Below are 9,388 nucleotides of genomic sequence, written 5' to 3'. Positions count from 1 at the left end.
CCCCCTCCACACACACACCCTCAAACACCGAACCAGCCCCATCCACCGCCACCCCCCCTCCACAAACACACCCTCAAACACCGAACCAGCCCCATCCACCACCACCCCCCCCTCCACACACACACCCTCAAACACCGAACCAGCCCCATCCACCGCCACCCCCCCTCCACACACACACCCTCAAACAACGAACCAGCCCCATCCACCACCACCCCCCCTCCACACACACACCCTCAAACACCGAACCAGCCCCATCCACCACCACCCCCCCTCCACACACACACCCTCAAACACCGAACCAGCCCCATCCACCACCACCCCCCCCTCCACACACACACCCTCAAACACCGAACCAGCCCCATCCACCACCACCCCCCTCCACACACACACCCTCAAACAACGAACCAGCCCCATCCACCACCACCCCCCTCCACACACACACCCTCAAACACCGAACCAGCCCCATCCACCACCACCCCCCCTCCACACACACACCCTCAAACACCGAACCAGCCCCATCCACCACCACCCCCCCTCCACACACACACCCTCAAACACCGAACCAGCCCCATCCACCACCACCCCCCCTCCACACACACACCCTCAAACACCGAACCAGCCCCATCCACCAGCACCCCCCCTCCATACACACACCCTCAAACACCGAACCAGCCCCATCCACCACCATCCCCCCCTCCACACACACACCCTCAAACACCGAACCAGCCCCATCCACCACCACCCTCCCTCCACACACACACCCTCAAACACCGAACCAGCCCCATCCACCACCACCCCCCCTCCACACACACACCCTCAAACACCGAACCAGCCCCATCCACCATCACCCCCCCTCCACACACACACCCTCAAACACCGAACCAGCCCCATCCACCACCACCCCCCCTCCACACACACACCCTCAAACACCGAACCAGCCCCATCCACCGCCACCCCCCCTCCACACACACCCCCTCAAACACCGAACCAGCCCCATCCACCACCACCCCCCCTCCACACACACACCCTCAAACGCCGAACCAGCCCCATCCACCGCCACCCCCCTCCACACACACACCCTCAAACAATGAACCAGCCCCATCCACCACCACCCCCCTCCACACACACACACCCTCAAACACCGAACCAGCCCCATCCACCACCACCCCCCTCCACACACACACCCTCAAACACCGAACCAGCCCCATCCACCACCACCCCCCCTCCACACACACACCCTCAAACACCGAACCAGCCCCATCCACCACCACCCCCCTCCACACACACACCCTCAAACACCGAACTAGCCCCATCCACCACCACCCCCCCTCCACACACACACCCTCAAACACCGAACCAGCCCCATCCACCACCACCCCCCCTCCACACACACACCCTCAAACACCGAACCAGCCCCATCCACCACCACCCCCCCTCCACACACACACCCTCAAACACCGAACCAGCCCCATCCACCACCACCCCCCTCCACACACACACCCTCAAACACCGAACTAGCCCCATCCACCACCACCCCCCCTCCACACACACACCCTCAAACACCGAACCAGCCCCATCCACCACCACCCCCCCTCCACACACACACCCTCAAACACCGAACCAGCCCCATCCACCACCCCCCCCCCCTCCACACACACCCCCTCAAACACCGAACCAGCCCCATCCACCACCACCCCCCCCCCCCTCCAACCCGCACCTGCCTCCTGGCAACTCCCCACTTCATTCCCGTTAACTAGCCCACCCAGCTAGCATGGTGACCCCCGCCCCAAGGCCTGCAACTTCCCTACCTCTCCCAGTACCCCTGCCCCCAAGGATCCATCCCTGAAGAGTAACAAAACACATCCTCACCCTGGGTTCCCCCTTGGAAAAACGTGCACTCGAAACAACCCTCCATCAAACACTTCACAGGGCACACAAACTCCTCCACAGTTCAACGTCTTCTCACTCCTCCCGGTCCATTGCCCCTCACAAACTCCAGCGCCTCCTCTGGCATGTCGAAGTAATGCTCTTGTTTCTGGATAGTCAGTCACAGGCGGGCCGGGGGCAATACTCCGCACAGCCTTGACCCGATTCAACCCGGCCTCGTCTTCGCTAACTCTGCACCCAGGTCCTGGTGCACCCTCCGCTCGTTCCTACCCAGGTACATTTCCTGCTCAGCCTCGCCCAATGAAGGATCTCCTCCTTGTCCAGGAAGCGGAGCAGCCGTGCCACCACCGCCCTGCGGCCTCCTCCTCAGTGCCCTGCGGGCTCGGTCGACCTGCACGGGCCTGACAAAATCCTCCTCCCCCGTCAATTCCTCCAGCATCCTCGCCACATACACTGCGGCCTCCGCACCTTTGATGCCCACAGGCATCTCGGCAATCCTGAGGTTTTGCCTTCTGGAGCGATTCTCCAAATTTTCCACCTTCTCTCTCGAATCTTTCTGGGTCTCCTGCATCATTCGCACCTCGGCCACCAACAAGGCCACCTGCTCCTCGTGCTCCCCTCGTACGTCTATGTTCTATACCTCTGCCAATGACGGGGAGCATTCCATTTGCTTTCTTTACAATCTTGTCTACTTGAACTGCTGCCTTTAGGGACCTGTGTACGCCAAGATCTCTCACTTCATCTCCCCCTCTTAGTATATTCCCATTTATTGTGTGCTCCCTATAACTGTTTGACCTCCCTAAATGCTGACCTCACACTTCTCGGTGTTAAATTCCATCTGCCACTTTACTGCCCGTTCCACCAATCCATCTATATCATCCTGGAGATTAGAGCTATCCTCTACACTGTCCCCCACTCGGCCAATCTTTGTGTCATCTGCAAATTTCCCAATCATGCTCCCCACGTTCACATCCAAATCGTTAATATATAACACAAACAGTAAGATCCCAACACCGAGCCCTGTGGAACACCACTTGGAACAACTTTCCAATTGCAAGGGCCGCCATCGACCATTAACCTTTGTTTCCTGTTATTGAACCAACTTTGTATCCAGTTTGCCACATTGCCCTGTATCCCATGGGCTTTCACTTTCTTGACCAATCTGCCATGTGGGACTTTGTCAAACCCCTTACTAAAATCCACATACACCACATCCACTGCACTACCTTCATCAACTCTTCTTGTCGTTTCCTCAAAGAATTCAATCAAATTTGTGAGGCAAGACCTTCCTTTAACAAATCGATGCTGACTATACCTGACTGGTCCATGCCGTTCTGTGTGACAGTTAATCCTATCAGGATTGATTCTACTAATTTGCCCACCACTGACGTAAGACTAACTGGCCGATAACTGTTTGGCATTTCCTTCGATCCCTTTGTAAACAATGGGACCACGTTTGCATTTCTCCAGCCCTCCGGTACATCCCGTGTCTAGTGTGGATTGGAAAATCATCCTCAGAGCATCTGCTAGCTCCTCCCTGACCTCCTTCAGTAGCCTCGGAAACATTCCATCTGACCCTGGCGACTTATCAACTTTCAAGGATTTCAATCCTTCGAGTACTTCCTCTTTATCCCATCCAGTATCTCACAGTGTTCCGCCTGGACGATTATATCTGCATCATCCATTTCCTTTGTAAACACGGAGACAAAGGGCGTGATTCTCCGACCCCACGCCGGATCGGAGAATCGCCGGGGGTCGGTGTGAATCCCACCCCCGCCAGCTGCCGAATTCTCCGGCGCCGGGGATGTGGCGGGGGCGGGATTCGCGGCGCGCCGGTCGGCGGCAGCTAGCAGCGGCCACCCCCGGCGATTCTCCGGCCCGCATGGGCTGAGTGGCCGCCCGTTTTCTACCGGTTCCGCCGGCGTAAATTAGAGTAGGTACTTACCGGCGGGACCTGGCTGTGCGGGCGGCCTCCGGGGTCCTCGGGGGGAGCGCGGGGGGAATCTGTACTTTTCAAGCACGTCTTTCGGGACTTGTGGGAGGAAACCAGAGCACCCGGAGGAAACCCACGCAGACACGGGGGGCGGGATTCTCCCATCCCGAGGCAGAGTGACCACGCCGTCGTAAATGCCGGCACAGTAATTCTGGCCCTCCAGCTGCCGAGCCTGGCGCAAACTGTGCGCCGCGGGATCCGCGCGTGCGCAGTGGCCTCCTTCAATGCGCCGACCCCGACACAACATGGCGCAGGACTGCAGGTGCCCCTCTCCCACCCCTCAGGCCGCCACCCGACCCTTCCGCGCAGAGCCCCCGCCGGCTGCGAGCAGGTGTGGACGGCGCCGGCGGGACTCAGCGTGTTAACTGTGGCCGCTCGGCCCATCCGGGCCGGAGAATCAGCAGGCCGGCCGCGTGGATCGTCCCCTGACCGGCGGGGCACCAACCACGCCGGCGCCAATGGCTCTGCGGAGAACCGCGTGCCGGCCCAGGGCTGGGAGAATCCCGCCTGGGGAGAGCGTGCAGACTCCGCACAGGCAGGGTTCCAAGCCGGGAATTCAACCTGGGACCTTGGCGCTGTGAAGCAATTGTGCTAACCACTGTGCTACCGTGCTGCCCTATTAACCATTAGTGCTACTCCCCCTCCTTCTTTTCATCTCCCCCTCTGTCCTGCCTGAACACTCTGTATACAGGGATACCAAGCTGTCATTTCCACCCCTCCTTTAACCAGGTTTCCGTTACAGCAACCGCGTCCTGCTGCCATGTGGCCAGCTGTGCCCGTAACTCATCCACCTTGTTTGTAATACTCCTCGCATTGAAGTACAACCAGCTTCATCCCACCATTGTCCCTCGCTGGACACTTTTATAACTTTCCTTCGCCTGTAATTCCAAGTCGATCACAACATCCTCTCCATCACTGGCTAAAGTCCTACCTCCCTTTTCCTGATCTGAGTGTGAACTATCTGATCCTACTCCTGGGATCCCATCCCGCTGCCATACTGGTTTCAATACTCCCCAACAGACCTAGCAAAAGCCCCCGCAAGGACATTGGTCCCAGCTCTGCCCAGGGGTAACCCGTCCGGTTTGTACAGGTCCCACCTTCCCGGAACCGGTCCCAGTGCCTCAAGAATCAGAATCCCTCCCGGCTCCACCATCTCTCCAGCCACACATTCACCCGATCTCCCCTCCTATCGCTGCTCTCTCTAACGCGTCGAACTGGGAGTAATCCTGAGATTACTGCATTTGAGGTCCTACATTTTAGTTTATCTCCTAGCTTTCTGTACTCGGTCTGCACATCCTCATCCCTTAGTTTACCAATTGTAGTGATCTTTACATGGGTATGTACATAAGGGATTAATGGGAAATTGAAAGATCACTAGGGGGCAGCACTGGCGGGTATAAAAGCAGACGCAAGCGGTTCTCTGCCTCTCTTGGTGATTAGACTGTGACGAGAGCAGGAGCATAGATGTAGCTCAGGGCTACTAGTGTGGTCAGACACAGCTACTGTATATAAACGTTGTAACCTTTCTCCTGGTATTGATCTTAAAGTAAGAACTCACGCAGTTGTTAAATTCTGTTACTCAATAAACCTTTCAATACCTCTGGACGACTTCAAGCCTTCTTCATGAAGGTGCAGAAAGCCTCTGCCACAACTGAATTGAGTAACGCATGTTACATACAGTAGTGCTACCAAACACACTACAGTAAGGTAACAAAAGATGGTACCAGGAATGGGGTTTAAACGAACAATACTAGCTAGATTAGGTTAGAGAAAACAAAGAAAAAGAAACGAAATTAAAGTACTGACCGCTCGACTGTGGAAGACTTCGCAGCATTTGGATCCTCGACAACCAACCGACGCGATGGAACACCTGCAAGCTCCACGGCAGCTGAAAACTACCGATAACTGAAATAGTAATTGGAAAATGTTTAAACAACAGTTCCAAATATACATGGCAGCTACTGACTCCAACGTGCTCCAAACTGAATCATTTCGCCTCCCACGAGAGAAAGGTTGTGCTGCTACTGGCAGGGGCAGGCCAGCAAGCTATAGGCATTTATAACTCTTTCACTTACGTTGAAAATGAAGACAAAACTAAATTTCAAGTGATACTCGCAAAATTTGAAGAACACTGTAAAACACAGTCTAAAGAAATCCTGGAAAGATTTAACCTGCGCAACAGGTTCCAAAAAAACGGCGAGACAATCTCTAATTTTGTCGCAGATCTCAGGTTAATAGCACAAGGCTTAAACTATGCTGATTTAACAGATTCCATCATCAGAGATCAATTAATCTATGGACTCTCTGATGAACACTTAAGGGAATCACTAATGCAACAAAATGATCTCACTTTAAAAGCCGCCATAGCAAAGTGCGCAGCGCAAGAACAAAAGAAACAGCAGTACCTTGAGTTTCTTCAGAAAAGAAACCGGGAGAAATTCCTCCACGAAGTGGAAGAAGTTCAAATGGTGTCCTCTCCTCGCAGGCATCTTCTTCCGGCCGCCGGCTCCAATTCAAATATGTCCGCGCATGCACACAGTCAAGAGAAACGCGACCCGGCGAGATCCCGTTCTGCGTATGCGCGAGAAGCTGTGCATGCGCACTACGCAAAATACCAAACTCAGCCAGAGGAGCAATTCGCGCAATCACTTCCTACGCATGATGTCACGAAGGTCATGACGTGCTACCGCTGTGGCAACACCCACTTAAAAGGGAAATGTCCTGCACAAGGGAAAAGATGTTGAAAGTGCTCCAAACTGAATCATTTCGCCTCCCAGTGTAAGTCAGCAGCAAAATATCACTCTCATGGAAACTTCAAGTGGATACAATGGAAGACCAAACACCCGAAGAAACTTTTTCCGATCACAAAGATTTCCACTCCTGAGAGAACACATACTTCGTCGGAATAATAGATTCGGCGGAGGAACTTCAAGCGCTGACCACGAACCCTCAATACGTTAATGCCATTGACTCCAAAAGTGAATGGAACGCCACGGTGCAAGTGAACAACTCCCCAATTACGTTCAAGCTCGACACGGGAGCGTCCGCAAACTTGATGACAAGCAAAGATCTCGCATCCATCCCAGGGACACACGGGATGATACCTGCTGCGTGCAAGTTAACAGACTACAATGGCAACCAGATCACCTCGAGAGGATCATGCCACCTACGAGTAGTCAATAAGAGGGTCACAAAAGGACTACTCTTCGAGATCGTGGACGACAAAAAGACATCGCTGTTAGGTGCTCAAGCCTGGAAGGACTTGCGGCTGGTCCAGAGAATATTCATGCAGACGAATGACTCATCGACCCGACTAGACGATGACATCCAGCTGCTGCTCAGCGAGTATCCTGATGTCTTTCGTGGCATGGGTACGTTACCTTACAAATACGAAATCCTGCTCAAGGAAGATGCAAAACTTGTCACTCATCCACCTGGGAGGGTACCAGCTCCCTTGCGGGACAGGCTAAAATCAGAGCTCCTACGCCTACAATCTCAAGGCATAATATCAAAGGTCACACAGCCGACTGACTGGGCCAGCTCGCTGGTGTGTGTCAAGAAGCCATCAGATGACCTCAGAATCTGGTTAAATCCCAAAGATCTGAACAAAAACATTCGCAGGGAACACTACCCCATCCCCAAGCGAGAGGAGATAACGTGTGAGATGGCAAACGCTCGCATCTTCACCAAACCTGATGCCTCACAAGGCTTCTGGCAGATGCAGCTCGACGATTCCAGCCGACTGTTGTGTACGTTCAACATGCCGTTTGGACGATATTGCTACAATCGCATGCCTTTCGGGATCATCTCCGCATCCGAAATCTTTCACAGACTCATGGAGCAGATGACGGAGGGCATTGAAGGTGTCAGAGTATATGTCGATGACATCATCATATGGTCAACGAGAGAAGAAGACCACATTGCGCGACTAAGACAAGTCTTCAAAGGAATCCACCAATTTGGGCTGAAACTCAACCAATCCAAGTGCACCTTCGCACGCTCATCTCTGACCTTCCTGGGTGACACGATATCAGCGCGAGGGTTGAGGCCGGATAGTGAAAAGAATGCGGCAATCCAGAACATGCAGCAGCTGAGAGACAAGAAAGCTGGGCTCAGGTTTCTTGGATTCGTTAACTTCCTCGGCAAATTTATGCCAAACTTATCAACAGGGACGTCAGCATTACGAAACGTGATAAGGAAGGACGCAGAGTTTGACTGGACTCCACGGCACCAAGTCGAGTGGGTGGATCTAAAGCACCAATTGATGGCAGCTCCAACTCTGACATTCTTCGACCCAACGAAACCCACAAAGGTCTCCTCCAACGCCAGTCAACATGGAATTGGTGCGGTGCTCCTCCAACAGGATGACCAATCGGACTGTGTCCCAGTTGCATATGCGTCTAGAGCGATGACCGCCACAGAGTGCAGGTATGCACAGATAGAGGAGTGCCTGGGCTGATCACAGGTATAACAAAATTTCACCACTATGTGTACGGCCTTCCCACGTTGAGACTGACCATAGACCGCTGGTCAACATAATTGAAAAATATCTCAATGGTATGACGCCGCGCCTACAACGCATGATGATGAAGCTGAGGAGGTAAGACTTCACACTGGTCTACACTCCTGGGAAGGACCTCATCATAGCTGACACACTGTCCCGAGCCATTGACACTGACAGCTCACCTCCTGCGTCCATTGACGATGTAGAAGCTCAAGCACAGTTGTGCAGAGAGACTCTCCCGGCATCTGACGAGATGCTGCAGCAAATTCGTCTGGCGACACGAGAAGATGCGACCTTGCTCCAGGTCATGCACAACCTTCAGCATGGCTGGCCAAGAGGACGGTGCCCGCAGTTCCAAAACATCAAAACTGAACTGTCAGTAGTGGACGGAGGAATATTGAGAAATGACAGAATTGTCATTCCACTAACGCTCAGGTCAGACGTACTCCGCAGGATTCACCAGGGACATCACGGAATCGAAAAATGCAAAAGAAGAGCACGGCAATCCGTGTACTGGCCTGGGATAAATGAGGACATAACAAACATGGTACTCACATGTGACACGTGTCAAAAACATCAACCGGCACAATGCAAGGAGCCACTCCAGCAGCATGAGGTGGCTACGTCACCGTGGGACAAAGTTGGCATAAACTTGTTTCACTCCATGGGTCGAAACTATGTTTTTATCATTGACTTTTACTCCAACTTTCCAGTAGTAATGAAACTCCCGGATCTCATGTCCGCATCAGCTTTCAAAGCCTGCAAGGAAACATTCTCGAGGCAGGTTTTCCACAAACAGCCATGTCCGATAATGGTCCTTGCTTTGCGAGCTGGGAGTGGACGGAATTCTCCAAGAAATACAACTTTAAACACGTGACAGTGAGTCCACACATTCCCCAATCCAATGGCAAAGTAGAGAAAGGTGTACACATTACCAAACAACTCATAAGCACGGCCACTGACTCGAATTCCGACATACACTTGGTTCTATTATCATACAGATC

The sequence above is a fragment of the Scyliorhinus torazame genome, chromosome 11 (assembly GCF_047496885.1).
Source record: "Scyliorhinus torazame isolate Kashiwa2021f chromosome 11, sScyTor2.1, whole genome shotgun sequence".
Lineage (NCBI taxonomy): Eukaryota > Metazoa > Chordata > Chondrichthyes > Carcharhiniformes > Scyliorhinidae > Scyliorhinus > Scyliorhinus torazame.
Note: the sequence above shows the minus strand (reverse complement) of the source record.